The sequence below is a fragment of the Sorex araneus genome, chromosome 5 (assembly GCF_027595985.1).
Source record: "Sorex araneus isolate mSorAra2 chromosome 5, mSorAra2.pri, whole genome shotgun sequence".
Classification (NCBI taxonomy): domain Eukaryota; kingdom Metazoa; phylum Chordata; class Mammalia; order Eulipotyphla; family Soricidae; genus Sorex; species Sorex araneus.
Genome location: NC_073306.1, coordinates 118098439 through 118117070, shown reverse-complemented (window position 1 = coordinate 118117070; position 18632 = coordinate 118098439).

Genomic DNA, 18632 nt, shown 5'->3' with positions numbered 1-18632 from the left:
TTATTGAACCACCGTGAAAACAAAAAAAATACAAAGCTTTCAGGTTTAAGTCACAGTCAAATACTGATTAAACCACCATCCCTTCACCAGTGCACCCGTTCCACCACCAAGAACCCCAATACATCCCCCTCCCACCCCTCCCCCCATCTAAGTAGCTGATGATATTCCCATTATTCTCTCTATATATTGAGTACATTTCATATTTCCACACAAAACTCACTATTGTTGATTGGAAATTTTCCCCAACAATCAGGCCTGCTGAATAAGCATCATCTAATAATTTCTCTTCCTTGGTAAAGGTGAAGACTTTGAGTCCGCGCAGCCGCAATTGCGGCCGCGCGGTTTTGGGTTTCTAATATTTTAGCTCAGTTCACAGTCAAAATGGATGGCTGCAAGAATCTGCTCTGGTGCCCAAATGGGTTAGGAGACCTCAGGATCACAGTCAGTAGGCGGGAGGCTCTGCTTCTCGTGCCGCGGCTCTTGGTTCATCTCTGGGCGGAAGGCGCGCCGGGAACACCTCCCCTCCCCGGATCACCTACAGGCTACGTCACTAAAGAAAGTCCTACCTCCTGGTGTAGGGGTCTTAGAGGGTGGCTCTCACCGCGTGGCTGCTGCCGCTGCCGCCATTTTCGCTCAGAAAAATGGGGTGGAGAGGGAAAAAAATCCCTTCCCGGGCTGCACGAGGTTGTAGCTCAGTTCGCAGTCAAAATGCATGGCTGCAAGAATCTGCTCTGGTGCCCAAATGGGTTAGGAGACCTCAGGATCACAGTCAGTAGGCGGGAGGCTCTGCTTCTCGTGCCGCGGCTCTTGGTTCATCTCTGGGCGGAAGGCCTCTTGTTACTATTATTACTTGTACATTTTCACAAAGATAACTTCTTCAAGATAAATTACTTTTTAAATTTGAAAACTATAGACTATAGTTTTTAGTTTTTTAAGTTCTATGGTAATAGTCTATAGAGACTATATAGTCATCATTTTTTAAAGTATCACTGTATCACTTTATCACTATCATCCCATTGTTCGTCTATTTACTCAAGTGGGTGCCAGTAATATGTTTGCTCATGTGTGAGACTCGGCCTGAGCGTGTGAAAAGCAGCCTGGAGCATGGCGGTGGTGGGGTAGTGGAGGTCGGTTGCCAGGGCTGGGTCCCTTGGGGTGGGGAGGGCTCTCATCCGCCCTCCTCTGGGGCACCCCTGGTGTGGAGTCCGGTGGCATGGTTATGGCATTTTTTTTGAGTAATTGGGGAAAAGTGTATTGGCTTAAAGCAATGTTTACAACACAAACAAACTATGAAAAGGTAAATTTTAAAACAAAAAAAAAGTGTATTTGTGATGTGTCCAATTGCAAGATGTAGTATATATTATAATATTTATGCTATAAACTACTAAAATAATAAAATGCATATAATACACATTTCAATTTGAGGCTAGACTCAAAAACAAACAGAAGAAAAATATTTAAGGAGAGAAAATGGGGAGATGTCAATTAAACAGTAATAACATACACACAGGATGGCTGCATGTATGGCAGCAAAAGCTTCACAACCCACAGGAGCCAGGACTGAGTAGACGCCATGGGCAGACAGTGACAAAAGCTGTCCACATAGCACTGAATGCACTGTGCCCAATTAGCACCGCCCACTCCCTAACAGAATCAATCCTGAAAGAAAAGCACTTCTACAGAACTTGGGCGGAAATAGTCACCTACCTAGTGACTCTGCTATGAAGAAAACAGAAGATGTGAGGGTGGAGAGGAGCAGATTAGAGTAGTTTGGGAATGCCTGAATGATACTTGACTTAAATGACAAAAAGCTTCCAGTATGTGAAGAGTTAGGAGTACAGGGAAGAGCCACTAGGAAGGGCTTTGGGCTAGAGAGGTAGTATAGAGCACAGGGCACTTGCCTTGTATGGGTGGACCCAAGTTTGATACCCAGCATCCTGTGTGGCCACCTGAGTCCTGCCAGGAGTGATTCCTGAGCACAGAGCCAGGAGTGAGCCCTGAATATAGCCAAGCATGATCCAAAAACCAAAACCAAACCAAACCCTCAAAAATTAAAAGAAAAGAGGGCTTCAGCAGGAAAGAAGAAAACATTGTTGACATGCTCTGAGAGACTTGAGGAATAGGAAGAAGAGCTAAAATTTGAGAGAGTCAGGCTAATATAACACTTCCAGCAGATAATAGCAATCTTTACTGCAGGAGAGAGTCACCTTATCAGCTTAAAATATGTCAAAATAATGAATAAATGAACAATTATTTTTATTATTTTTATTTATTTATTTTCTGAACTGGCACGATAGCACAGCGGGTAGGGTGTTTGCCTTGCATGCGGCAGACCCAGGTTCGATTCCTCCATCCCTCTCGGACAGCCTGGCAAGCTACCGAAAGTATCCCAATCTCATGGCAGAGCCTGGCAAGCTACCCATGGCATATTCAATATGCCCAAAACAGTAACAACAAGTCTCACAATGGAGACGTCACTGGTGCCTGCTTGAGCAAGTCAATAAACAATGACAGTGCTACAGTGCTATTTTCTGGCACTGTTTTGGGGCCACACCTGGCAATGCTCAGGGGTTATTCCTGACTGCACTTAGGAATTGCTCCTGACAGTTCTTGGGGGATCATATAGGATGCCAGGGATCAAACCTGGGTCAGCTGCATGCAAGGAAAATATCCTACGCTGTACTATCACTCTGGCCCCTGAAAAATAATTCTTAAAACATGCTGATTTGCTGATTTGGGGACTGGAGTGAGAGCACAGTAGGCAGGGTGCTTTGCCTTGCACACAGCTGACCTGAGTTTGATTCCCTGTTGTCCCATATGGTCCCCTGAGCCCATTAGGAGTAGTTTCTTAGTGCAGAATCTGGAGTAATCTCTGAGCACTATTGGGTGTGCTACCCTCCTCCCCTACAAAAAATACATACTGATTTATAAAATAAGAAATCACAGTAAGACACTTGTCTTGAACTAAGCTCACTCTTGTTCAATCCCCAGAACTGTACATGGTTCCTTAAGTACCATCTGGAGTGATTTCTAATCACGCAGCAAGGAGTAAGCCCTGAGCACTGCTGAGAATGAACTAACTCCTCATCCCCCTAAACTCTCCCCCACCAAAAAACCCCACATCCTCATGCTATTTCTTCATTTTATGTACATTTTATGATTCTATGTGTGTCTATTTCATGTTCCTCTACTGTGCATGTCCATCTTTTCTCCTCATGAATATGCATGAGTTTCCTGACAACTACACAATTATGTCTAGACTTTTACATTATCCTAGTTCTTTTGATGAGCATAAAACCCAGACACCCACTTGCTTTCTTCAAACTTACTCTCTAGTCTGTGCTAGTAGACATACCTGCCAACTTAAATTGCTTTAATGCAGTAAAGTCACTCTTTTCTAGTCAGTCTTTTCTGTACCTTTTAAGACGATAGCTAAGCAAGGAATTATTTGTTCATATGGAAGTCTATATTTAACATGTTAAGGAGCTTCCTTACTGTATCCCAAAGTAGCATCAAGAAGTCCCTATTTATTTCAAGTACCTTAGGTTCACAAGGAAATTATGGCCAACTGGTAAGGACAAAAGATAGGAAATAGATGCTGGAGAAAAACTAGAAATCCCAGGAAGAAACTAGGGTTAAATTGATGTTGTGGTTTAAATTCAAATTACTACTACTAATTAATTAATTTCATTAATTCATTCCATTAATAAGCTGATGAAATACAGAGGGCACCCCAGACAAAGTGAACTTAAAGTTCACCTAAAGTGATGCCTAGCAAACTACAGTTAGTGAATAGAAGCAAAGTGGATTTAGAGACCAGAAAGATAATACAGCAGGTACTTGTACTACCCAGCAGCCTACCCAGGCTTGATCCTGGGGACCCCATTTTGTCCCCAGCACCACCAGGAGTGATTCCTGAGCACAGAGCCAGAAGTAATCCCTGAGCACCGCCAGGTGTAGCCACTGACCCCTCAACAAAAAAAGTTAACAAAACAAAACAAAAAAGTCAACAAAACAAAAAAAAGTCAACAAAACAAAAAGATACAGGCTTATTATTATTATTATTATTATTATTATTATGTTTTTGGTTTGTTTGGGGGCCATAACCAGTGGTGCTCAGGACTTATTCCTGGCTCTGCAGAGACCATATGTGGTACTGAGGATCGAACCTGGGTCAGGAGAATGCAAGGCAAGCACCTTACCGACTGCATGATCTCTCCTGCCCCTTTCAGAGATAGAGAGCCAAAATATTGACTGATGAAACCATTCAATAGGTTAACAATATAAAATATAATTTCTTTCACAATAATAAATCAGTTGTTAAAGTTATATGATGGACTCAGTGGGCTTCACTTTAGTTTTTTCTCTACTCCTGCATAGGATTTCAATTTTCCACCATAAAAATGTTTTAAAGATTGCTTGGAACATCTGTAAAATATTTAGATTTCATGCCCACTCCAGAAATTCTAAGTTAGTAGGTCTGACATGAAATCTGAGGAACAACAATGCTAATCTCCTCTATCCTTGCCTGACCCCTGTCCCTTTCTCCACGCAGATGCTCTTCAGACCACACTTAGAGAAAGTCTCCAATGTGTAACTGTCATTTCAACTTATACTTTTTAGGAGAAAATTTTCTTCATTACAGTTAGCTGCTAACATGCAGTTAGATTTGATTTCAAAATAACACCCCAGAGGAGGGGCTGGAGCGATAGCGCAGCGGATAGGGCGTTCACCTTGTCCGAGGCTGGCCTGGGTTCGATTCCTCTGCCCCTCTCAGAGAGCCCGGCAAGCTACCGAGAGTATCCCGCCTGCATGGCAGAGCCTGGCAAGCTCCCCGTGGTGTATTCAATATGCCAAAAACACTAACAACAAGTCTCACAATGGAGACGTTACTAGTGCCCACTCGAGCAAATTGATGAGCAATGGGAAGACAGTGACAGTGACCCCAGCTGAGAACACCAGTACCCTCTGAGAATGAATGTTTATCTATAAATCTCTTTTACTGCCCCAGAGAGTTAAATACCACAAGTATGCCAATGAATATAGTTAGAATGCATCTGATTCTTTGTATGCCTTTAGGTTCAAATCAAGATTGAGTAAGTGTACATTTCTCCTCCTTTACTCTTGTGCATAAACCTCCCCCAGCTCTCCTCCACAGAGAGAAAGTATATCCCAAACTCAAAACTGAAGAGAGAGATTCATGTAGAGAGATTTTGTTTTGTGTTTTGTATAGGATAGGAAGGACCTATTACTATACATTTTAACTTGGAGGTAAAGCAAATTGTCTTCAAATCAAAGTACATTGTTTGAATGTAAACGGTGATGTCTTGAGTCACAATTTTTTCACCCCTTCTCTTCAAGCCCCCTTTCCACCCAATCTGCAGCAGGTGATGCTGACTCCAGTAAGAAAGAACAAAATAGAATCCCTGGTAGTAAACTCCTTTGAGCTTTTTCTTCTCTATTCCTTTCTTTCAGCCTCACTAAAAAAAGAGTTTTCTCCCATCTTCCCCTAGACCTCTTGATTCTTGCCCTATCTTCTCTCTGTTCCACTTCTTTCTGGAAATGGAACACTTTGGTTAAACTCTTTTTTTAAAAACTTTTTTTGGGTCACAGGTGTTACTCCCGGCTCTTCATTCAGGAATTACTCCTGGCAGTGCTTGGGGAACCATATGGGATGCTGGGAATCGAACCCGGGTCGGCCATGAGCAAGGCAACCGCCCTACCCGCTGTGCTATTGATCCAGCCCCTGGTCAAACTCTTTAGTCTTGACTTTTCTATTTGTCCTTGTCTCCCTCTCCCTAATATTCTTCTCAGAATAGTTCTTTGATTTTCCTTTCCAGTCCAACCCCGGCCCCCCTGACACACACACCCGCACAGTTCCACCAGTTGTCACTCCTCTGCACATACTGTTTCCTCAACCTTGAGACATTTTAAGAAGAATAATTCTCAATACTCCAGAAATATTAAGAATGATGAGGAAAAATGTTTAAGCAATTTGTGCAATCTGGATGTCACTTGTGTTTTTAATTTTCTGTTTTTGATTTTACTATATTGACTTTAATTCATTTGTTCAACTGTGTGTTCATTCCTTCACTCAATGAACACTTAAGAACTAATTTTGCAGGATTTGGGAGTGGGGATAAAGATTTTTGAAAGTTTTACTCTGGAGGAATTATCTGTGTAATCAACAACTGTAAAGTTAAACTTGATAGGGTAATAGTACAGCAGGTAAGGTGCTTTCCTTGCAATTGTCTTGCCGCCAATCTGGTTTAGATCCCCAGCACCTCATATCATTCCCCAAATCCTGCCAGAGGTGAACCCTGAGTGTCAAGCCAAAAATAAGCCCTGAGCACTGCTGGATGTGGCCCAGAAACAAACAAGCAAGCAAGCAAATAAATAAATAAATAAAACTGTTATTTGCTAAACCTAAAAAACCTCAGTTCTGATGGCCCCTCTGCTCCCTAAAGACTATGATCCAGGAGGTCTACTAACCCATTTTGGCACCCAGAGACTTATAGAAATGCATCTAGACTGTGGGCTGAGCCCCGACCCCATGCCACCCGGGGAGGGGGAAGGATTTTCTCTCCCAACGCTTTCTTTCCACGGGGAAGAGAGCAGCAGCTACAGCAGCAGTGCCCAGATGGCATCCGCCATTTTCTAGGACTCACAGCCCAGAGGTACTTGCTTGTGGTGACGTGGCGCGCAAGAGATCATGGGATGGGGTGTTACCGGCACGCCCTCGGCCCAGATGAGATCCAGGGCAGTCGTGCAAGACACAGCCCCTCTGCTCCTTAAAGACTATGATCCAGGAGGTCTACTAACCCATTTTGGCACCCAGAGACTTATAGAAATGCATCTAGACTGTAAACTGAGCTAAAACAACAGAAATCCAAAACCGCATGGCCGCTGTTGTGGCCGCGCAAGCTCCTATAATCTTCATTCTCAGCAATGGAAAACAAACTATCAAAACATGCCTTTTCAGCAGGTTTGATTGTTGGGGGAAAATTCCAAATAATAATAGTCAGTTCTCTGTTGAAATATTGAATGTATCCAAAGTATAGAGAAAATAAAGTGAAGATCATCAGCCACTTAGGTGCGGGGAGGGGTGGGTGAGGGGGGGATATTGGGGTTCTTGGTGGGGGAACAGGTGCACTGGTGAAGGGATGGGGGGTTGATAATTATATGACTGAGACTTAAACCTGAAATCTTTGTAACTTTTGTCATGGTGATTCAATAAAATAAAATTAAAAAAAATAAAAAACCTCAGTTCTAATCCTATCTTTTTAATGTCAGGCCATGTAATGATTTTCATGTTATACTACATGAGACATAAAAAAAGATTTTCCTTGCATGAAAACATTACCTTGAAGTCCATATTTGTTTTGCTTTTTGCTTTTTGGGTCACACCCAGTGGTGTTCAGGCTTACTGCTGGCTCTGTGCTCATGGATTGCACAGTAGCACTGTCATCTCGTTGTTCATCAATTTGCTCAAGCAGGCACCAATAATGTCCCCACCGTGAGACTTGTTGCTACTGTTTTTGGCATACTGAATATGCCACGGGTAGCTTGCCAGGCTCTGCTGTGCGGTCAGGATACTTTTACTTTCAATAGCTTGCTGGGCTCTCTGAGAGGGACGGAGGAATCAAACCTGGGTCGGCCACATGCAAGGCAAAAGCCCTACCCACTGTTCTATTGTGCCAACTTGGGGACCATATGTGGTGGTAGGGATCAAACCCAGGTTAGGGATATGCATAGCAAGTGCCTTACCCTTTGTGCCATTTCTCTAGAAATTATTCTTGGCAATTTGCAAGGGATCATTTTCACTGACAAATATATCAGTTCCATTGTTGTTGCAGTGCCAGAAATAGAACCTTCCCTGCCACACGCACAGACATGTTCTCTACTATTGAGCCATATACCTGGCCCTGGATTCATTAATATCAAACTTTTTATCTAAGGATGAGGATATGGAAAAAATGCAAGCTGTTCCTAGGATATGATGAATGTATATTTCATATAACATACTCTTCCAGAGACTTCTGCATACAGCACACCTAGATGACTGATTCTAGCACACTTTAGTATAAACTTTATTCTACATATATTGGGATGAGGCTGGTGTTGAAGTCACATCTACTGGCCCAAGTGCTCTGTGGCTCAGGGGTGATCTGAGCTCAAGGCCTATTCCTGGCTTTGTGCTCAGGATTGACCATTAGTGGTGCTCAAGGGACTAAATGTGCCGCAGGAGATTGACTTGATCACCTCATATTATAGTTTAAAAAGTAGTTTAAAAAATAAAATAAAAAGTAGCTTAACAATAGAAGCTGCAAGTTACCCTTTACTCTATCCACTACACTTAATCCCAAAGGTTTCATCAAGTCTGGGGAGGGATGATAAACCAAGATAGTTTATTTATTTATTTAATTATTTATTTGCTTTTTGGGTCATACCCGGTGATGCACAAGTGTTATTCCTGGCTCTGCACTCAGGAATTACTCCTGGCGATGCTCAGGGGACCATATGGAATGCTGGGAATCGAACCCGGGTCGGCCGCATGCAAGGCAAATGCTCTCCCAGCTGTGCTATCGCTTCAGCCCCAAGCCAAGCTAGTTTAAAACAAAATAAACCCAAACTTTTTATGGGTCTTCTTTTAAAGATTATTTGCCCTTTAATGCCTGGCTGACTTTTCATAAAGAAATTTGTCACTAGCTCAGTCACCCCAAAAGAGGCATAAGATCATTTAACAAATGCTTTCCCTACCTTGAAGACCAGTTGTTCTTCTCAGATGTTTTCGAGTCAAAGGGAATTTCTATGTTACTTTATAAGCTGCAGCTTTTCTACTAGGGAGAAAAATGGTACTAGCTTCCAGAGAGAAAAAAAATCATATAGAATTAAATGCATTATTAGCAAGGAATATGGCCTGCACTTTGAAGTGGTTTGTTTCTAGACCTTCCCCCTCTTGCTTAGAAACTTTACCCAAACCTCTCCACCAATGCAGATGTCTGTGAGAAAGAAGAGGAACAGCACAAAGACATTTTCCAATGGTAAATCCCAGATGCAAGCTGCCCAGAGTGATGAAATGCAGCCTTGCAGTCTAGTTTCTGCACAATTATGCTGAGTTCTTCATACGTGCTTTTATACAATATTAGCAAAAGAAGCCTACATTAAGGAAAAAGTGACAAAATTCCATTCTTTCAGTCTTCCTCTTCTCTTGTGATAAAAATCTATCCCCCCTTTTCACCCCCTGCAAGCCATATAGTAGTTCTGCAAAAGTTGTGACTAATCCTAGTCTATCCAAGGCTGTAGCACTGCACTGTAGCACTGTCTTCCTGTTGTTCATCGATTTGCTTGAGCGGGCACCAGTAACGTCTCCATTATAAGACTTGTTGTTACTGTTTTTGGCATAGCAAATACACCACGGGTAGCTTGCCAGGTTCTGCCGTGCAGGCAGGATACTCTCGATAGCTTGCCAGGGTCTCCAAGACGAACGGAGGAATCGAACCCGGGTTGGCTGCGTGCAAGGAAATGCCCTACCCGCTGTGCTATCACTCTAGGACAACTAAAACACAATTGGGTCTCAAAATTTTGTCCTAATTTTTTTAGATTAATTTATTTTTATTTTTATTTTTGCGTCTCCCAAGAGGTAATCAGGGGGCCCAAGGATGAATCAGGCAATTCATTTCTTTGTGGGGAGGGTCACACCGGCAATGCACAGGGGTTGCTCCTGGCTTTGCACTCAGGAATTACTTTTGGCGGTGCTCAGGGGACCATATGGGATGCCGGGGATCGAACCCGGGTCGGCCTCGTGCAAGGCGAACGCCCTACCCGCTGTGCTATCGCTCCAGCCCCTATTTTTTGGTGTGCAGCAATGCCACCCTAGCAGAGCTCGTGGGTCTCCAGGACCTCGACTGGCCATTCTGGGGGCTTCCAGGACTACAAGACCATGCAGTGCCAGGGATCAAACCATGGTTAGTGGCATACAAGGGGAGAACATTAACCCTGAACTATTTCTCCCACTTGTCCTGAACTGTGTATCTAAGTATTTTAATGGTGTTAACTATAAGAGCAACAAGACATACATGACTTTCTGTTTTCTAAGTGTTATGAGGAGCCAGTTTTATAAAATTTTGCAAAGATATCTTCATAAAGGACAAAGTATAGTAGGAGCAGATGTGCCAAACTGTATGATGAAGAATGGCTGATTTGGACAGTTTTCGGGGGCAGATTTCAAAGCCGCGCTTTGGGGCTGGGGATGGAGTTCAGTGGCAGAGTATATGGTTAACATATGAGTCCCTAAGTTCTGTCCCTGGCACCGCCACCCCTCCAAATAACAGTTATGGTCAAGAATGTGGTTCAGTGGTAGTGTACATATTTCACATATATGCAATTGTGGGGTTGCTTTTGGGCACTTGGGAGGGAAACTTGGTGCCTTATTAATTGGGGCTCCTGAAACTTTGAAGAAGGCATCTTATTTTTATTTAATTTTTTGGGGGGAGACACACCAGGCCAGTGCTCAGGTCATACTCCTGGTTCTGTAATCAGGGATGACTCCTGGCAGTACTCAGAGGATCATAAACTGTGCTGGGGATCGAAATCAGGTCAGCTGCATGCAAGGTAAGCACCTCACTTATGGTATCATCTCTCTGGACTCTATTTTATTATGCCACTTAATTTATTTTGTGTGTGTGTGTGGAGGGGGGGGTCCTTCCAACTAGAGTTCAGTGAAACCAGGGCCACTCCAGCAATACTTGACTTGGCTATATGGGCTTGATGGCTTGCTGTTCAGGTCCAGAGCTGCTACATGGCCAGACAGTGTGGGGGTCACCAGGCTACCCCTGCAGTGCTTAGAAGACCATGTGGTGCCAAGGATCAAACTCTGGTACTCCACATGTAAGGCATACACTTCTGCCCTTTGATCTACTGCATAACCCTAGCTTGATGAACTCCGCGGTAAACTCTTCCCTGCTTCAGAGTTGTATATGTGCCATTTCTTCTGCCCAGACTGCTTTCTCCTTGATTTCCCCTGGACTCTTCCTCAGTCTTTGTATTTTAGCTTAGTTTCTTCTCCTTAGTAACCCACACACTGAAATCTTTACAGCAACTTATTCTTCTTTGACACAAAAGTTACCAGAATTGGGCCAGAGTGATAGACAGTTGGATAGGGCACTTGTATGCAGCTGATAAGGTTCAACCCCCCAGAGTCCCCTATGGTCCCCTGAGCCTGCTGAGTTCAGAGCCAAGAATAAGTCCTGGGAACCACTGGGTGTGACTCAAAAACAAAATAACAATAAAAAAGTTACCAGCGTTTGTAACTATATATGTAGATTACATGTTTATTTAGACCTTTGTTTTTTTATTTTTTGCATTTGGGTCACACCTGGCGATGCACAGGGGTTATTCCTGGCTCTGCACTCAAGAAATACTCCTGGCGGTGCTCAGGGGACCATATGGGATGCTGGGATACGAACCTGGGTCAGCCTCGTGCAAGGCAAACGCCCTACCCGCTGTACTATTGCTCCAGCCCCCTTAGACGTTTATTTACTATCTAATTCCCCATATGAGTGTAAACTCCTTGAGAATAGTGATATTTTTTGTTTTATTCAACCATTTTACATCAAGCACCAGACAAAAAAACCTTCATGGTCAATATAGTATAGTTCTGTTAAATGAATGAGTCATTAATCCCTGGTATCACTTAGGAATCAATTCTTGCCATATTTTATGGTTTTATTATGCATGAATTTGGTGGATTATCAAGGAAAATTGTTAACTCAATTTCACTTTAAAAAGTAAAAGGTTTTCAAACAACAACCACCTAACAACAGAGAGACTACAGTACATCAAAAAGAACAACATCAACCAGTGTTGGTGTGGATGCAGGCAAAAACGGACTCTCATTCACTGCACTATCACCGGAGTGATAGTGCAGCAGGTAGGGGCGTTTGTCTTGCACGCGGCCGACCTGGGTTCGATCCTGGTATCCCATATGGTCCCCCACGCACCACCAGGAGTAATTCCTGAGTGCAGAGCCAGAAGTAACCCCTGAGCATTGTGGGTGTGACTCAAAAAAGGAAAAAAAAAAGAATGACTGGCTCAGCCTTTTAAAACAATATGGACATTCCTCAGAAAACTAGGAATTGAGCTTCCATATGGCTCAGCAATTCCATCCCTTGCAATATACCCCAACGGCCCAAAAACACAAGGCAGAAAAAACATCTGAACTCCTCTGTTGATTGTAGCACTACTCAGAATAGAACAGATGACTGGATAAAGAAACTCTGGTACATACACACAGTGAAGTACTACTCGGTCATAGGAAAAGATGAAGTCATAAAATTTGTTGCAAAGATCTGGAAAATATTATGTTGAATGAAGTCAGAGGGAAAGGGACAGACACAGAATGATCTCTCTCATAAGTGAGATATAAAGAAATATAGTAGGGGAATAATAAATGTGCAAAAGCAACGGTGAGGAAAGGGAAGAATACAATATTGATGTAGGAAAGCTCTGGAGGAGCTAATGCTGAAAGGAGGTATAAAGTGCCTACCACAGGCACCAGAGAAATGGTGTATGTGGGGGTGGGAGGTGGGGAGGGGCGGATTGCTTGCCTTACAACTGGCTGGCCTGGGTTGGATCTTCAGCACCCTATGAGTCACCTGAGCCTTGCCAGGAGTGATTTCTGAGCACAGGGCCTGGAGTAAGCCCTGAGCAGTGCCAGGTGTGGCCCCACCCCCATCCCTGCAACCCAGAAACTAAATAATAAATCACTGTCATCCCGTTGCTCATGGATTTGTTCGAGCGGGCACCAGTAACGTCTCTCAATGTGAGACTTATTGTTACTGTTTTTGGCATATCCAATACTCTCGGGTAGCTTGCCAGGCTCTGCCGCGTAGGCGCGAAACTCTCGGTAGCTTGCCGGGCTCTCCGAGAGGGGTGGAGGAATCGAACACGGGTCGGCTTCGTGAAAGGCGAATGCCCTACTGCTGTGCTATCGCTCCCGGTTATTTATGTCAGAACATGTCAGAGATGAGACAGTTAAGCTCAATGGACTGCATGTATGGTTTGCAAGCAGGAGGCCTGGATTCAATCCCTGGTACTGCATGGTTCTCTGAGCAGGAGCAAAGCATATCTGGTTTTGGGGTCCAAAAACCCCAAACTTAACCCCTCAAATAATATGTCAAAAGAAGAAACATTGCTGTTTGAGGTATGTGTTTTAGAGATTATATTTGTAACCAACTAAATCTTTTAAAAATTAAATAAAATCTTACAGCAATGAAATGTTTTGTTCTTTTTGAGTGAGGCATATATATATAATTTACAGAAATGTTAATTTTTATATTAAAAACAAACCCAAGTCAAAATTTCTATGAAGAATTTCTTATAAAAATCAGTATGAATAATAAACGAGTTGACATTCACCAGACATAAATTAGTGGACTTAAAAGAACAATTTATTTTCTTTCTCTTAATGGTCTTGTTTTTTAAGAAATAAGCTATGAATTAAAAAGAAATAGAAGACAGTTGGGGGAAAACTTTGTTTTATCCTTTTCTAGTTTCATTTCTGATTTGCATTTTGTTTCATATTTGCTCTTGTGGGTCTCACTGCATTCTTTTCAGCATTTGTCTATTTGTTTCTTTTGTTGCAGTGATAGTAAATATGCCCTCCAAATTCTAGCATTTACCAAGGCCAAACCACATTACAAGAAAAAATATTTTCTTGTAATCAGATCCAAACAGCTCAGAGAGGAGTCATGTTTTTCTCAGATGTCACTATAACTACTGCCCAAACAAGTCTTAGAACTTGAGACCCCCTTCTAGAAGAGAAGGCTCTCGGGCTTCTATCTAGGGCCCATAGCAGGCAACTTAATAAATCATAGGCACTATGATTTTCTGTAAACAATATCTGCCTTGGTCTGGGAAGATGGCTCAAAGGCAATCCTATTCTTAGGCACCACATGGCCCCCCAAGCACTGTCGGGAAGGACCCCTGTGTACAAAGCTGAGAGCAGTCTGTGGTACTGCTGGGGATGACCCCAAACCAAACCAACACAACAAACAAAAAAATCTGCCTCCCACACCCAACTAAAGAAATAAAGCTATACTTTGGAGGTACTAAGTATAATAAATAGCAAATGTACAGCTCCTAACAAAGTGCTTCTCATTAATGATCTCGTTGAATTTTTAATACATGAGGCAGAGATTATTATGATGATCATTTTATTTATTATTATTATTTTTTTGTTTGGGGGCATAGCCAGTGGTTCTACGGGGTCATTCCTAGCAGTACTTAGAGTATCAGAGCTTAACCCTGGGACTCCAGCAAACAAAGCATCCACTCCGGTTCTTAAGGCTCTCTCTCCAGGGGCGAGAGATATAGCTCAGTGGTGGGACATTTACCTTGCACACGGCCAACCTGGGTTTGATTCCCAGCATCCCATATGGTCCCCCCCAGCTGGAGAGAGAACTTTTTTTTTTCCTTTTTGGGTCACACCTGGCGATGCATAGGGGTTACTTCTGGCTCTGCACTCTGCACTCAGGAATTACTCCTGGCTGTGCTTGGTGTGGGGGGGACCATATGGGATGCCGGGGATCGAGCCCAGGTTGGCCATGTGCAAGGCAAATGCCCTACCTGCTGTACTATCGCTCCAGGCCTCCATACCCTCTTTTTAGTAATTTTTGTGTTTTGTTTTGGGCAGTTTGGGAGGATCAAACTCATGACCTCACACACAATGCCCTACCACGGAGCCATATCCCTGGACCCATACTCCATAACCCCATTTTACATGTAAAGAAGCTAGGGTTCAGAAAAATCAAATGATCTTCCCAAGATCAATCACTTACTATCAGAATTAAGGATCCAAGTAGGTCCCAACACTGTATTTTATAGTCTTTCTACCACATCCAAAAAAAATTAGTTTCTGATAAAATAAATTAATCTCCCTATAAAAAGAGTGGAAATTAGGGGCTGGCGCGATAGCACAGCGGGTAGGGCGTTTGCCTTGCACATGGCCGACCCGGGTTCGATCCCCAGCATCCCATATGGTCCCCTGAGCACCGCCAGGAGTAACTCCGGAGTGCAAAGCCAGGAGTTATCCCTGTGCATCGCCAGGTGAGACCCAAAAAGCGAAAAAAAAAAAAAGAGTGGAAATTAGAGTAGGAATAGAAACAAGTAAAGAAACATTGTAAATCCAAGAAAACATCTGCTATACTGTGGATGAAGAATCCATCATGTAAGATCCTACTCCCCTGTCTCCTTATCCTTTTGCTCCTACAAAGCAAATGTACATAAATATCTTAAATGGTAGACTTTGTCTTATCTGGAAGCGTCATCAACTGCTCATAGGCCACTCTGTCCAGAGGTGGTTAAAATTCTATCACAACAGTTTGAGAGTAAGTGCTCTAATTCCAGCTTTTGGACAATTCCAATAAACCTTCATCCCTCTGATCTTGTTCTCAGTCCATCCTACACATAGTTACTAAATAAACTTTCAGAAGTTCATGTCCTAGTCTATTTAAAATCCTTCTAAGATTCAAACGGTTCAAGTGGCACAGCACATGCCTAGCATGTACAAGACCAGAGTTCATTCCCATCCCTGGCATTGCCTGCCCTCTTCCTCCCCTACCACCCCAGAATTGCTGGGTGTGGTTCTGTGGCTCCTGAGCACTTCCAGGTCACCTCTAGTGGATGCCAGCATAGCTGGGTGTGGCTCCTATTAAAATAACAATAAAATCCTTTGATAACTTATATTATGAGATAAACTATATACCATATAATAATTCACATATACTATATAATAATTCACAAATCCTAACCCCTAGTACTTCAAAATGAAATCTTATTTGGAAATAGTCTTTAAGGCTCAGGGATATGGCTCAGTGGTAAAGCTTCCAGCCTTTTAGGTATGAGGCCATAAGTTCCATCTGTGGCACCACCCCACATCACAATGTGTAACACCAGCAGCACTGCTGTGGACATCCTTAGTGTTACAAGTGTACCATCTTTGGCATACCATAAGCAAGTGTGTAACCCCTGGACATTGCAATAAGAAAGGGAGGGGAAGAAGAAAAAAGGAGAAAAATAATAGACAATTAAGTTAAAAATACTAATTCAGTCCGACTTGTGTCCTTATGAGAAGAGTAAATTTGGACAAAGGGGAAAGACCATGTTAAGACACAGGGAATAGATGACAATCTTCAAAACAGGAGAGGCCGCAGATGCTGACGTTTTGATTTTGTATCTCTAGCCACCAGACTTTGAGAAATTCATGATCACACGATCACGAAATCCCGTTGATTGTCGAGTTTCTCAAGCGGTCTCAGTAACCTCTACATTCATCCTATCCCTGAGATTTTAGAAGCCTCTCTCTTCTTGGCCTTCCCAATGATGCCGCATTGGAGGCTCTTTCAGGGTCAGGGGAATAAGATTCAGCTGGCTACTGGCTTTGGCATATAGATACACCATGCGAGGCTGTCCCATGTGGGCAGGAAGCTCTCAGTAGCTTGCGAATTTCTCCCAGAAGGAAAAGTAGGTTATAAGATATCACACGGCTGCAAAGCGGCCACACACTTCTGGGAGCTTGCTTTTAAGTCTCTGGATGTTGGCCATTGAGAAATTAATTTCTATTATTTTAAAGCTATCCACCCTGCAATACTTTGTTAGGGTAGCCATAGTGAAAGAGATATAACTTTTCAATACCTGTAAACTTCTTTTTTATTATTATTATTTTTTATTGAATCACCATGTGGAAAATTACAATGCTTTCAGGCTTAAGTCTCAGTTATACAATGCTGAAACAACCATCCCTTCACCAGTGCCCATATTCCACCAACAAAAAATAAAACAAAACAAAACCCCAGTATGCCCCCCATCCCTCCCGTCGCCCTCCCCTGCCTAGGTAACTGATAAATTTCACTTTACTTTCTCTTTACTTTGGTTACATTCAACATTTCAACAAAAAACTCACTATTATTGTTAGGAGTTCCCCATTAGAGTCAGACCTGTGGTGAAGAGATATCGCCGCGTGGTTTTGGATTTCTGTATTTTAGCAACTAAGTCCAGGGAAATTTCTTCCAGAAATTGGATCATTGCAAGCTTGTATCTCTCATTAGTGGTCCTCATAGTATGGCATTTGCACGCCCTCCCCCCCACTCCCCGAAAGGAAAAGGCGAGAGAGAGAAAAACCTTTCCCCTCCTGGGCAGGCATGGGGCCGTGGCTTAGTTCTCAGTCTGGAGACATTCTGCAAGGAGCTGCCAGTATCAAAAGTAGTTTAGCTGGCCTCTGGAATCATGCTCATGCAGCTGTGGTGAGGCCGCACACATGCAGCCCCTGGGATCACATCTCGGCGGTAAGCCACCTGTAAACTTCTTAAGGTGGCATGGATCCTTCTATGACCTGATTCTTGCTTCCCCAACATTATTTCTGGCTTTACCTGTCTTTGTCAATACACTCTAGAACATTTAACACTCTAGTACATTTAATAGCTTTCCGTGTCTTTGACAATATACACTAGAATATTTAATATAGCTTTATTACATTCTCTTGCCCGCATGCCTGGCTGTCTTCCTCAGGGCCCCTCAGAGGGGATGGGCTCCAGCTTCCCTCCCTGCACCAAGCAGAGCTCCCGGCAGCCGAAGATCACCACAACCTAGCCACAGCCATGCTCAAGGCCCCCCTCCACACGTTCGGACAAGCCTCACGCATGAAGGTACCGGCAGAGGAACCCAGGTGTGTGTAATCCCACCAACGGCCTACATCCAGAGACTTAAAACCAAACTCCCAGAAGTGCGCGGCTGCTTTGTGGCTGCGCGATATCTTATAACCAACTTTTCCCTCTGGGAGAAACTCGCAAACTACTGAGAGCTTCCTGCCCATATGGGACAGCCTCGAAAGCTTCCCATGGTGTATCTATATGCCAAAGCCAGTAGCCAGCTGAATCTCATTCCCCTATCCTGAAAGAGCCTCCAATGTGGCATTGTTGGGAAGGCCAAGAAGAGAGAGGCTTCTAAAATCTCAGGGATAGGATGAATGTAGAGGTTACTGAGACCGCTCGAGCCACTTGATAATCAACGAGATTTCGAGATTTCGTGATCATGATCGTGACCTTTGTCTGTAGTGCATTGTATTGTATTTCTCATTTTATCCTCTAAGACTCAGCTCCTTACTGTGACCTCACACCATGGTTGAGTGTGAGGTACTGGTGGTGTGAGTACCTCTAGTACTAGAAAGGATAGACTGTCTACTAGTCTTTATATTTTCATACTCCATCACTCTGATCCATTCACAGGCAGATATCATATATATGTATATATAAAAACATGTACTATATATATGTATATATGAATGTATGTTGCATTAACCTGAGCTAGGTGGAAAGAGAAAAGTGGTAAAGAAATAGTTGTCTCAGAGATCTCCTTGTTCTACCCATTTCATCATGACCTCAAGCTGCCAGCTTCCCTGACCAATTTGAAAGTTAAGGGACATTAACAGGGGCCAGAGAGATAGTACAGGAGGTAAGGCATGGGCCTTGCATGTGACTGCAGTAGCTGTTACTACTGCTTAAAATCCTCTGCACCATATATGGTCTCTCCAACAACATCACAGGTCACTCCTGAACACAGAGCCAGGAGCACCC